General features: G+C 51.6%; 1 protein-coding gene and 1 pseudogene across 1 annotated transcript in view; both read right to left on the bottom strand.

Annotated features, from left to right (window-relative positions):
* Nucleotides 1-13,247, bottom strand: part of LOC119712973 (uncharacterized) — a 672,213-nt gene that overhangs the window by 147,934 nt on the left and 511,032 nt on the right. The window lies entirely within an intron of this gene.
* Nucleotides 6,203-7,162, bottom strand: LOC139999954 (olfactory receptor 14C36-like; annotated as a pseudogene).

Below are 13,247 nucleotides of genomic sequence, written 5' to 3'. Positions count from 1 at the left end.
CTGTGGATGTTTTCTACCTAAGGTTTAGTAAAGGTTTTGACTCTGTTTCCCAGAGTTAAATCCAATTGGCAGCAGGTCACAAGTGGAGTCCCCCATGGCTCAGAACAGGGGCCTGCAAAAGTACAAGAGGAAATGGCCTCAAGTTGCACCAGGGGAGATTTAGGTTGAATATTGGGAAAAATGTTTTCCCTGAAAGGGTTGTGATGCACTGGAACAGGCTGTCCAGGGATGTGGTGGAGTGGTCATCCCTGGCGGTGTTCACAAGACGTGTAGATGTGGTGCTTAGGGACATGGTTTAGTGGTAGATGTGGCACTGTTAGGTAAATGGTTGAACTTGATGATTTGAGAGATCTTTTCCAATCTACATTATTCTATGGCTCTATGGTTCTATGAGTCTAACATAAGTCACAATCATTGGAAGGCAGCCACTGCAGTCTGGGAACTCAAGACTATGGCCTGGACAAGTCTGTAGGTTCTGCAAGGGATTCCTGTGGGCTGGCACCACACTTCCTGGAAGACTTGCCAGTGGATTCCTGGAGTTCACTACACTTGAAATTGCCACTGAAACCCAAAGATATTCATGTTTGTCCATGTGTGATAAACTCAGGCTGAAAGACTCAAGAATAGGCGACTTTAAGTGGCTGTGGCAGAGCCCAGCAGCTTGTCCCAGTCTGGGAATATGTTACATTCCAACTAGGGAAATTAAAAAGGATTAGTGTAAACAGACCCATCAGGTCAATCCACACAGTAAGGGAAAGTAATAGTTATTGTGTGGTGCATTTGGGCATCAGGAGACTCAAACAGATGTAATCCAGTTCATCCGTGAGCTAAGACAAACACCGTGAGCAGAGTAAAGGACATGGAGTGGTGCCTTCCCATGAAGGAGGATGCAGAGCGCAGCTGTAAGAGGCGTCTTGCTTGTGCCTCAACCAACTCAGGTTCAGCTGAAGTGAAAGTCCCAGCCCAGGACCAATGGAGTGAAGGTCCCTGGGCACAACTGCAAAAAGACTTTGCAAGACCTCTGCCAGTGACAGTTTGAAACACCAAATGCATCTTGGTGGTAGTAGGTCCTTTTGGCACATGGGCAGATGTCCTCCCTGAAATTGTCCTACACATCAGAGAGCCCCCTGGGCAGCAATGACGTCACTGCAGAGGGGAGGGCGAGGGGCTGGCAGAGCCCCATCGAGGGGCTGGCTGGGGGTCCCCTCTGCTACAGCCACCTGCCGGCACAGGGCAGGCAGGAGGGCAGGCAGGGTTGTGGCTGCCTTGCTCAGGACGAGCCCTGGGTGAGCTGGGTGCGAAATCTGAGCCTTAGCTCCAGCAGAAGCTCTTCTCTTTCCTCTTGACTTTTCTTGGTAACACCGCTTCCAGGTGAGTTCTGCCCTTGCTAAAACCATATCTCCGTCTCCACCATAAATTTCTGTCTTGGAGCCTGTCCTTTCTGTCACCCCCTGCCAGCTCCTTTGTGGCTCCTTTCAGTGCCCTGTCCCTGCATTGTCCCAGCCCCACTGCCCGACACATGGTCCCACAGCCGTGCTGCCAAGGCACCGCAAATGGCAGTGCACAGTCAGGGCTTGGTCAATGTCCCCCCATTACAATCCTGAAGGCACCCTCAGGGTCCCTTCCTGCCACATCCCAGCTGCCTTTGCAGCCTTCTCCAGCCCATGGCCCCTGCCCTGACCCAGCCACCATGGGGGCCTCTGCAAACAGCCCTGCTCCAGGTCTGCAGGGCTATGGGCCAGGACAGAGGCCGACAGAGCTGGCTGTTCCCACAACACAGACCTTGAGCATGGCTCTCCCACTTCCCTGATCTCTGCCCACCTCCTTGCCCTCATCCCAGCCCAGTGGCAGTGGTCACAGAATCACAGAATTTCTAGGTTGGAAGAGACCTCAAGATCATTGAGTCCAACCTCTGACCTAACGCTAACAGTCCCCACTAAACCATATCCCTAAGTTCTACATCTAAACGTCTTTTAAAGACTTCCAGGGATGGTGACTCCACCACCTCCCTGGGCAGCCTGTTCCAGTGCTTAACAACCCTTTCAGTAAAGAACTTCTTCCTAACATCCAACCTAAAACTCCCCTGGCGCAACTTTAGCCCATTCCCCCTCATCCTGTCACTAGGCACGTGGGAGAACAGGCCAACCCCCACCTCACTACAGCCTCCTTTAAGGTATCTGTAGAGAGCGATAAGGTCGCCCCTGAGCCTCCTCTTCTCCAGGCTGAACAAGCCCAGCTCCCTCAGCCGCTCCTCATAGGACTTGTTCTCCAGACCCCTCACCAGCTTCGTCACCCTTCTCTGGACCCGCTCAAGCACCTCAATGTCCTTCTTGTAGTGAGGAGCCCAAAACTGAACACAGTACTCGAGGTGCGGCCTCACCAGAGCCGAGTACAGGGGGACGATCACCTCCCTAGCCCTGCTGGTCACACTGGTTCTGATACAAGCCAGGATGCCGTTGGCCTTCTTGGCCACCTGAGCACACTGCTGGCTCATATTCAGCCGACTGTCCACCACCACTCCCAGGTCCTTCTCTGCCTGGCAGCTCTCCAACCATTCCTCTCCCAGCCTGTAGCTCTGCTTGGGGTTATTGCGCCCCAGGTGCAGGACCCGGCACTTGGCCTTGTTGAACTTCATGCAGTTGACCTCAGCCCATCGGTGCAGCCTATCCAGATCCTCCTGCAGAGCTTTCCTACCCTCGAGCAGATCAACACATGCGCATATCTTGGTGTCATGTGCAAACTTACTGAGGGTGCACTCAATGCCCTCGTCCAGATCATTGATGAAGATATTAAAGACCCTTCATCGCCCCTATCAGTGTCCAGTCGCTACAGTGGCCCAGCCCCACTGCCCCAAACATGTTCCCACAGCCGTGCTCTCACGATAACACCATGTCCTCCCCCTGCATGGACGTACATCCCAGCTCAATACAGATATTTCTCTCTGCTGGGCAGCTTCCAGACCGACCCAGCTGGCCCTTGGCTCTCCCCCCTCCCTACCCTCTGCCCACCTCCCCAGCTGGGCTGGCACCACGGTAGTGCCCACTGCAGGCTGCTGCAGGGCTCTGGGCACTGCCACCACAGCCCCAGTTTCCATTCACTCCTGATCTGCTGAGAATGGGTCTCAGACCAAGATTTGTTTGGTTTAAATACACAGAGAGCCTGTTTCATAGTTTAGAGAAACCATGGGTCACACAGATGGGAATACTTAGATACAAGGGAATGGAGAAGGGCATTTCTGTGTAGGCAACATTATCACAAAGCCAGAAAGGAAAATCAAACAAATGAACAAGCAAACTCCATATGGAAAGTTCCTGGGGAGGAATAACCCCAAGTAGCAGAACAGGCTGGGGGGGTGACCTGCTGGAGAGCAGCTCTGCAGACAGGCACCTGGGAGTCCTGGGGGACAGCAGGCTGAGCACGAGTCAGCAGTGTGCCCTTGTGGCCAAGAAGGCCAACAGGACCCTGGGGTGCATTTGGAAGAGTGTTGCCAGCAGGCCAAGGGAGGTGATCCTCCCCCTCTACTCAGTCTCAGTGAGGCCGCACCTGCAGTCCTGTGTCCAGGTCTGGGCTCCCCAGGACAAGAGGGACATGGAACTACTGGAGCGAGTCCAGAGGAGGGCTACTAAGCTGATTAGAGGACTGGAATATTAGATTAATGGGCCTGTATAGGAGAGGAGAAGACTGAGGGGAGACCTCATCCATGTGTATAAATATCTGAGGGGAGGGTGTCAGGAAGATGGAACCAGACTCTTCTCAGTTGTACCCAGTGACAGGACAGGAGGCAACGGGCACAAACTGAAGCACAGGAGGTTCCGTCTGTATATGAGGGAGCACTTCTTTACTGTGAGAGTGACAGTTTCACAAAGAGGTGGTGGAGTCTTCCTCTCTGGAGATATTCAAAACTCACCTGGATGCCATCCTGTGCAATGCGTTCTCGGTGATCCTGCTTGGCAGGGGGGTTGGACTAGATGATCTTCAGAGGTCCCTTCTAACCTTGGCTACTCCAAGATTCTGTGAAACCTAAAGAAAACAGGGAGATAGGTAGCCTTGAGATATCAGAAGCAAAGGAGATAAGAGATGGAAGATAAAAAACAAAAAGGAGAAAAACAACTGCAGAAAGATTCCAGACTGACCTTTCGCTCATTAAGGGTCATTAACATACTAAAAATCACACCAGTAAAAATGGTAATGTATGCTAATGTGGAATATGGTGTTTTCCCCACCTGCCTCCCAATACCCCTCCTCCCCCTGTGCCTGGTCCTCTGTAATGCACAAACTCAGTAGAGGAAAGTCAGGAAAGCTGAAACAGCCAATTAAAAGTAGCCAGAGAGAGAGTTTCTCAAGTTTGCTGTGTGTAAAAAATGGTGATTCAAGCTAGATGTATGCTTGCTTTACAAAAGTTCACCAAGAAACCTGACTCTGCAGAGTTCTATAATTACTTATTGAATTAAAAGACCTTTGTTTGCATTCTGAGTGTACGTGCTTATTGGTGGGGCCGACGGGGCATGAACATACGGACAACACTTGCAGCCCATGGGTACTATGGCAGAGTAGATCTCCACACCACAGCCTGTGGATGAGCCCCCGGTGGAGCAGGTGGATGTGGCCTGGAGGAGGCTGCAGCCCGTGGAGAGCCCCTACAGAAGCAGGGGATCTGGGGATCTGGGGGGAGCTGCTGCCTGTGGGACAGCAGTTTGCTCCTGACAGATGGACCCTATGGTACAGACCCATATAAGAGCAATTATTGAAGAGCTGCTGCCCATGGGAAGCACACACAGAAGCTGTTTGGGTAGGACAGCATCCCATGGGAGGGATCCCATGCTGGAGCAGGGGCAGAGAGTAACCCTGAAGGAGTGGTGGAGATGAAGCATCATGTACAGCCCCCATTCCCCATTCCCTATTCCCCTCAGCTACTTGGAGGGTCTAAGTAGAAGAGGATGTATGGAGGGCAAGGTGGGTTTTAGTTTGCTTGTAGCTCCTCACTAGTCTAGTTTGCTGGTGATAGGCAACAAATTATATTAGTTTCCCTACGCTCATTCATTTTTGCCCATGACAATAACTGGTGACTGTGACAATACAGGGGGGTTGCAGTTGGACCAAATGATCTTGGAGGTCTTTTCCAACCTTCTATGACTCTATGATTTCATGAAACTTGGTGGCTAATCTGATCTTACTAGGAGAACAAACCCTGAGCACCTTTCATCAGATTTTCTCCCCCTTTTCCTTTGAGAAGAAGGAGTTAGAGAGAGGTTATGGTGGAGTTGAGCTGCTTAGCAGAGTAAAACCACCATACAAGGAAAATGGGAAGGGTTCAGTACCAGAGCTGTGGCCATCCAAGGATGGCATCTCAGCACCCAGGACATGATCTGATATCTCGCAGGGAAATCTGGCCCTGGATTTTCTATCTTTATGAGGATATGCAGAGCAGTGATTAAAGCATCCTTTGGGCTCAGAGCAGCCCTAGCATCAGGACCCAAGAGTCCTGGCTGCCCCATTGTCCCCTAAGCCCAGTGGGACCCTCGGGAAGGGCTCTCACAGCTGCCACCAGCCCTCTCCAGCCCCCCACTTCCTCCCCCTCTAAGCCCAGAACATGCAGTTTTTGACAGCTGACAACAGGCAGAGGAGGAGAGAAGGGTGGATATCTTTTTAGTTCACTTTTTTTTTTTTTCTCCACTGCTCCAGTCTGTTAATAAATATATTATCTTAATCTCCCTACAGAGTCTGCTTATACCATAACTGCAATTGATGAGTCATCTCCTCGTCCCTAAACTCAACCTTGCAGCCCTTTCCAGCTCTATTTTCTTTGTTTGTACCTTTCAGGAGCAGGGGTGAAAGAGTGGTGTGGTGGAGTTCAGCTGTCCATCAGTGTGAAACCGCTGCAATGCTCAGACCTATTGCTGACACCAGCTTTGAAAGAAGAGGCAAGATTTCAGGCAGTGCATTGGAGAGATGCTGTTTTATTAAGCAGATGCTAAAAGAAAGTCAGTAGTGACATGCAAGGAGGGAAAAACTGTGCAGAGTAAACAGAGCAGTTTAATACCTCAGGAGATGCTGGATGAATAAGTTTTCTTTTTTTTTTTTTTTTTTTTTTTTTTTTTTTTTTATAAGAAAGTAATAAATTGAAAGGAAACTGAGGATAAAGATAAAAATAACAATACACTTAATGAAACAAGGAGCAGGCCTTCAAAGCATACCCAGGAAGTCATTTGTGGAGAAAGCGGGGAAGTTTATCACCATTCAGAAATATCCAAGAAATTCCTTTCCTAATAACACCCTTGAGCTCCTTGTTTCTCATGTTGTAGATGAGGGGATTGAATGCTGGGGGCACTACTGAGTACAGAACTGCCACCACGAGATCCAGGGATGGGGAGGAAATAGAGGGGGGCTTCAGGTAGGCAAAAAAGCCAGTGCTGACAAAGAGGGAGACAACAAACAGGTGAGGGAGGCATGTGGAAAAGTGCTTGTGTCGCCCGTGCTCAGAGGGCATCCTCAGCACAGCCCTGAAGATCCGTACATAGGAAAAAAGAAGGAAAACAAAACAGCCAGATGCAAAACAGATAGCAACGACAAGAACCCAAAGTTCCCTGTGGTAGGAATTTGAGCAGGAGAGCTTGAGGATCTGAGGGATTTCACAGAAGAACTGGTCCAAAGCATTGCCTTGGCAGAGGGGCAGGGAAAATGTACTGGCCGCGTGCAGGATAGCATTGAGAATGCCACTGCCCCAGGCAGCTGCTGCCATCTGGGCACAAGCTCTGCTGCCCAGGAGGGTCCCCTAGTGCAGGGGTTTGCAGATGGCAACGTAGCGGTCATAGGACATGATGGTGAGAAGGCAATATTCCGCTGATATCAAAAAGAGGAAAAAAAAGAACTGTGCAGCACATCCTGAGTAGGAGATGGCCCTGGTATCATGAAGGGAATTGGCCATGGCTTTGGGGACAGTGGTGGAGATGCAGCCCAGGTCGAGGAGGGCGAGGTTGAGGAGGAAGAAGTACATGGGGGTGTGGAGACGGTGGTTGCAGGCTATGGCAGTGAGGATGAGGCTGTTGCCCAGGAGGGCAGCCAGGTAGATGCCCAGGAAGAGCGCGAAGTGCAGGAGCTGCAGCTCCCATGTGTCTGCGAATGGCAGGAAGAGGAACTCGGTGATGGAGCTGCTGTTGGACATTTAATTCCTGTGGGCCTGAGGACCCGGCTCTGAGGACCTGGATGAGGAAAGTACAGCAAAATGTTAGGCTAGACACTGTGAGCAAAATGTACTCTAGTCTTGTTAAACCTCAAAGCTGTTCACAGAATCACAGAATCACAGAATTTCTAGGTTGGAAGAGACCTCAAGATCATCGAGTCCAACCTCTAACCTAACACTAACAGTCCCCACTAAACCATATCCCTAAGCTCTACATCTAAACGTCTTTTGAAGACTTCCAGGGATGGTGACTCCACCACCTCCCTGGGCAGCCCGTTCCAGTGCCTCACAACCCTTTCAGTAAAGAAAGTCTTCCTAACATCTAACCTAAAACTCCCCTGGCGTAACTTTAGCCCATTCCCCCTCGTCCTGTCACCAGGCACATGGGAGAACAGGCCAACCCCCACCTCTCTACAGCCTCCTTTAATGTACTTATACAGAGCAATAAGGTCACCCCTGAGCCTCCTCTTCTCTAGGCTGAACAAGCCCAGCTCCTTCAGCCGCTCCTCATAGGACTTGCTCTCCAGGCCCCTCACCAGCTTCGTCGCCCTTCTTTGGACCCGCTCAAGCACCTCGATGTCCTTCTTGTAGTGAGGGGCCCAAAACTGAACACAGTACTCGAGGTGCGGCCTCACCAGAGCCGAGTACAGGGGGACGATCACCTCCCTAGCCCTGCTGGTCACAGTGTTTCTGATACAAGCCAGGATGCCGTTGGCCTTCTTGGCCACCTGAGCACACTGCTGGCTCATATTCAGCCGACTGTCCACCATCACTCCCAGGTCCTTCTCTGCCTGGCAGCTCTCCAACCATTCCTCTCCCAGCCTGTAGTTCTGCTTGGGGTTATTGCGCCCCAGGTGCAGGACCCGGCACTTGGCCTTGTTGAACTTCATACAATTGACCTCAGCCCATCGGTGCAGCCTATCCAGATCCTCCTGCAGAGCCTTCCTACCCTCGAGCAGATCGACACACGCACCTAGCTTGGTGTCATCTGCGAACTTACTGAGGGTGCACTCAATGCCGTCATCCAGATCATTGATGAAGATGTTAAAGAGGACCGGCCCCAGCACCGAGCCCTGGGGGACGCCACTAGTGACTGGCCTCCAACTGGACTTGGCTCCATTTACCACAACTCTTTGGGCCCGGCTATCCAGCCAGTTTCTAACCCAACGAAGTGTGCGCCAGTCCAAGCCAAGAGCAGCCAGTTTCTTGAGGAGAATGCTGTGGGAGACGGTGTCAAAAGCCTTGCTGAAGTCAAGGTAGACCACATCCACAGCCTTTCCCTCGTCCACCCAGCGCGTCACTTTGTCGTAGAAGGAGATCAGGTTCGTCAAGCAGGACCTGCCTTCCATAAACCCATGCTGGCTGGGCCTGATCGCCTGCTTGCCCTTCAAGTGCCGCATGATGACTCCCAAGAGGATCTGCTCCATGAGCTTCCCTGGTACTGAGGTCAAACTGACCGGCCTGTAGTTCCCCGGGTCTGCCCTCCGGCCCTTCTTGTAGATGGGCGTCACATTTGCTAGTCGCCAGTCAGCTGGGACCTCCCCCGATAGCCAGGACTGCTGATAAATGATGGATAGGGGCTTGGCCAGCTCCTCTGCCAGTTCTCTCAGTACCCTCGGGTGGATCCCATCCGGCCCCATCGATTTGTGCACATCCAAGTGCCGTAGCAGGTCACCAACCAGTTCTTCGTGGATGGTGAGGGCCACATCCTGCTCCCCGTCCCCTTCCACCAGTTCTGGGTACTGGGTATCCAGAGAGCAACCGGTTTTGCCGCTAAAGACTGAGGCAAAGAAGGCATTAAGCACCTCCGCCTTTTCCTCATCTCTTGTAACTAAGTTTCCCCCCGCATCCAGTAAAGGATGGAGATTCTCCCTACTCCTCCTTTTGGTGTTGATGTATTTATAAAAGCATTTTTTGTTATCTTTAACAGCAGTAGCCAGATTGAGCTCCAGATGAGCTTTGGCCTTCCTAATCTTGTCCCTGCACAGCCTCGCTACATCCTTATAGTCCTCCTTAGTGGCCTGCCCAATTTTCCAAAGATTATAAACCCTCTGTTGCTGCCCTTTCAGGAAAACCTCTGCTGCAGTTGCCTTGGTCGACCTCTGATGAATGCTATGAGAGGGTGCCACTGGGAACAGGGGACTCTGGAAGTCCTTGGCATTACTGCTGCACTCCAAGTGCAATCTTGTGGGTGCTGAGAGGCAAAGGCTCTGTCCCTTAGAGCCGAGTGAGGGCAGCCATCCTGTCCCTCAGTCCTGGTCACAGCTGCCCTGCGCTGGCATCACTTTGAGCTGGAAGATACCAGACTCAGGTGTTCCCCTGAGAAGGGTCTAAACACTGCTGAGAGCAAAGGAATCCAGATACTGGGATAACAGGGCCGGTAGCCTTGAATTAGAGGGCAGGGAAGCCAAGCAGCTGGGATCCCTCTCCAGGGAAGGGGGCATTGACAAAGCATTTGCAAAGGGGGCACAAATCCTCCTTCTCCTGAGGTAACTCCTGTCAGGTGTAAAGGAAAGGTATCCCTTCAAGGAAGATGTTGTATGTCACCCAGGCAAATGGACCACCAGGGAGAGAGGCAGCCCGTATCTGATGCAATTGGCCATGCTGGAGGTGATTTATGGTGATTTATGCACATTCAACAGTTTTCTACCTTGCCCGGTGCCTCACAGGATCCTTCAGTTGTGGGGTTGCTGAGGGTCAAAGTGCCAGTAGCTACCCAAATGGTGCACCAGTGGCAATATGGCACCACCCAAGAATCCCTGATTCCCATATATATGCTGATTCATCAACTGGAGAGCCAAGGACTGATCAGCAACATTTGCTCACCTTTAATAATCCCATAGGGTCAGTGCAAACATGTAATGGAGATCTGAGACTAACGGTGGAGTATTGTGTCTAGAATAAAGTCACACCAAATTCAATAGATGATCTATAGTCTTCTCTCCTTATAGTCTTAGCTTTAAGAGCAGTTAAATGATCTCTTACAGCACCTGAATGCTGCTGTCTGATCCCTTCCTGGGATCATAAGGAGCCAGTACCTCCAGGCCAGAACACTCTCCCTGTACCCTTGGATGCAGGCCCCTAGGTCCCATGGACTGTTAAGGGTGTAGTTTGCAAAGTAACCACGGATTTTATCCTCACTGATGACCTGTTGTACCCCTGCAGAGTCCTGCCTCAAGGCACAAAGAGCAGGGAGTCCTGGCTGGTGAGAGCTGAGGCCCTGTGGAGATGTCCGAGACACAACAGCCATTACAGCCAAGGGTCACATAGAAGAGAAAGGAAAAAAGAGAACATTTAAAAGAGAACAGAATAGGTTTAGCTCTGCCTGTGACACATGACTCCTTTTGCTCTGCTGACAGCCTCTGCATGCTGCTCTGAACATAAGGAGTAGGGACAGGTTCAGTTGTCCTACACGTGGCATCTTCTGCCATTTCAGTTGGCCTGAGGAATGCCCCATCAGACTCCCAGAGGATTAACCTCAAATTTCAGCAGGTATTTCCATCTGAACAGCTCCTGCCTGTCCTCCATCTCCGCTAAGGAACTATTGTGGCTCAGTAATTCACATTAAGGTGCCTATGTTGTGGACACCTGAACTGAGGCCTGAGGAATCCCAGCTCCTGTGGGTCTGTGGCAGATATGGGAGGGAGCTGAGATCCCTTTCCAGCCCCAGGAATAACAACCAGAATGAGATGCCTTGACTGACTCTGCTGAATTCTTTCCTTAAGTGGGGATGAAGGAGATCAGTCCCTGACCATGACTTGATGTCCAAACTGATAGTGGGACAAGAAGATGTGATTGTTACGCTTAATTAGTGTTCCCTTAGGAGAAATGATCCTGCTGTCAAGAAGTATGTGTGCCAGGTGAGGGCTGGAGCCCCAGTGATCTCTTCAGGCTGTTTCCCAGCAGGTTCCCCTGCAGCCCCAGAGCCATGTGCAGGGATCCTGGTGGGGGGCAGAGCAAGGGAGGCCTTGGGCTGGGCCTCTGCTGCTGATCTGGGCCAGGCTCCTGGGCCCAAGGGGATCTCCTGGCAAGCGGGCAGCGCTGCAGAGAGACAGCTCTGCCCAGGAGCAGCTCCTGTGCACAGCGCAGCAGGGCTGGGGGCACTGCCTGTAGCTGGCACAGAGAGGGGAGAGAAGGGAGAGAGAGGTTACAAACTGAGAGGAATATGTGAATGCTGAGAGCTCAGTGGAGGAGAAACCTTCCTAGCATATAACACGGTAAGTCTCTTTCTGCAGTGTATTGCACAGGAATATCAGGGAAGTTCTCAGGACTGAGAACTTCCCTTAGAAGATTAGGCCAGATGCATTTGGTATTTCTTTAGTGTGGAAAAGCACAAACTCCAGTGCAGAGGTTCCCTGCTGCAGGGTAAGTGTCCAGGCCCGGAGGGTTCCCTTGTCTTGGGCTGACTGCAGACTGTGAAGCTGGGGGTGCAGGCAGGGGTGTCCAGGGCTGTGGTGCAGAGCAGGGTCCCTGCTGTGGCCCAGGGGCTGTGTGCCGGGGCAGGGCCTCTGCCGCCTGCCAGGCTCAGCACTCAGCCTGCCCAGGGAGCTGCCCAGGGCGCTGCAGGGAGAAGCTGCGGGTGGAAGGAGCCCCCCTGGCAGGGCAGGGTCCTGCTGCTGGCGGGAGGTTGCTGCCTGGGGCATCCTGCTCACAGCTCCACAGCACATCCAGGATGTATCCAAGGGGACTTCGCAAGAGGAGAGTCAGGACAGGGGTTAGCAGCTTCAATCACAGATTTTCTCAGCCTCTGCTTTCATTTTTTAATTCTTTTTCTCAGCCAGAATAGAAATAGATATTCTTATTTCCAAGAAGAGCCTGAGACTCCTTAAGCATCACTAGGAACTCTATAAGGATCACAGCAAGTCCCTTTTCTGCCCCTCAGCCCATATAAAGCTCCATGACCACACGTGGCTGAACCTGGCAGCGGCAGTTCTGTACTCCATTTCGTGCCATCCCTGCACTGCAGACACCTTCCCCTGAGCAACTGCATGGTCTGTTCTCCCGTCCAGAAAAGCTTCTGCCCCCAAAATCATGGGGTCTCTAACTGTTACCCTTTGGCTGACCAACCTTCAGAACAAGAGGACACTCCCAGTGCTCATCTCTCACTCTCATTCTTGCCTTCCTCAGCAGAAGCACTGGGGCATTTCTTTGTGTTTCCCCTCCCATTCATCCTGCCCTTACTATTCTCCTCAGACTCTGGACAGTGGGATTAAAGCCAGAGCTCAAACACCAGAATAGTGAGTCCTGCTCTGGAGATGTGTCACTGGGAGCAAAGTGCCCAAGCTGTTCTAGCCAAAATGTCTCAGGGCACTGCAGTGCGTAGTGCTGGGAAGTGAGCTGACTCTGTTCAGGTCACTCTGGTTAAAGGTAATCCAGCTGTGTCCCTGAGGTTATCCTGCTGGAAGATGTTGAACGGCCTTTCTTTATTATAGGTGCACTACATCTGAACAAAAGAAGTATGTGTTTCAGAACGTTCCCTTCCCAGAACGTTCAATTCCTTTCCCAGGAACACACTGCTGTACAGAGCAGGTGGGAATAGGGGGGGGTGGGATGGGGAGGGGTAAAGGATGGGTAAGGGAGAGTCCTTGAGAGCTCATGGGCATAGGCTGCTGCTCCAAACAGTGCTCAGCCAGCACAAACCAGAGCTCCAGCCAGAGACGAGAATGAAGCTGCTTCTGAGAAAGCATGTGTTTGTGAGTGATAGGAACAACATCGCCACTGTTTGAGCTGCATTAGGGATCATAATTCATATGTGGCTCAAACAGTGACGATGTTGTTCCTATTGCTCAGGTGTATGCACGAACAAAAAGCATCCATGTTCCCTCCTAACTTTTGGGCCTCTAAGGTGTGTTGGGCTAGGAAGGAGCTCACTCTTCCTTCAGGACACCACAGCTAAGGACATTTAACTCTTTATAAGGGGCTTCTGCCGGGCTGCAGGCTGCCATGCACAAGGGCACAGCTCTGCCCTAGCAGCTCTGTGTTATCTAGCAGCCCTGTGGAGAAGACACGTCAGTCCTAAGGCCATGAAAATGCTGCTGGACGGCTGAATGTGGGCAGCTCCTGTGGT

This window comes from Anas platyrhynchos, chromosome 30 (assembly GCF_047663525.1).
Source record: "Anas platyrhynchos isolate ZD024472 breed Pekin duck chromosome 30, IASCAAS_PekinDuck_T2T, whole genome shotgun sequence".
NCBI lineage: Eukaryota > Metazoa > Chordata > Aves > Anseriformes > Anatidae > Anas > Anas platyrhynchos.
This window is presented reverse-complemented; position numbering and strand designations above follow the sequence as displayed.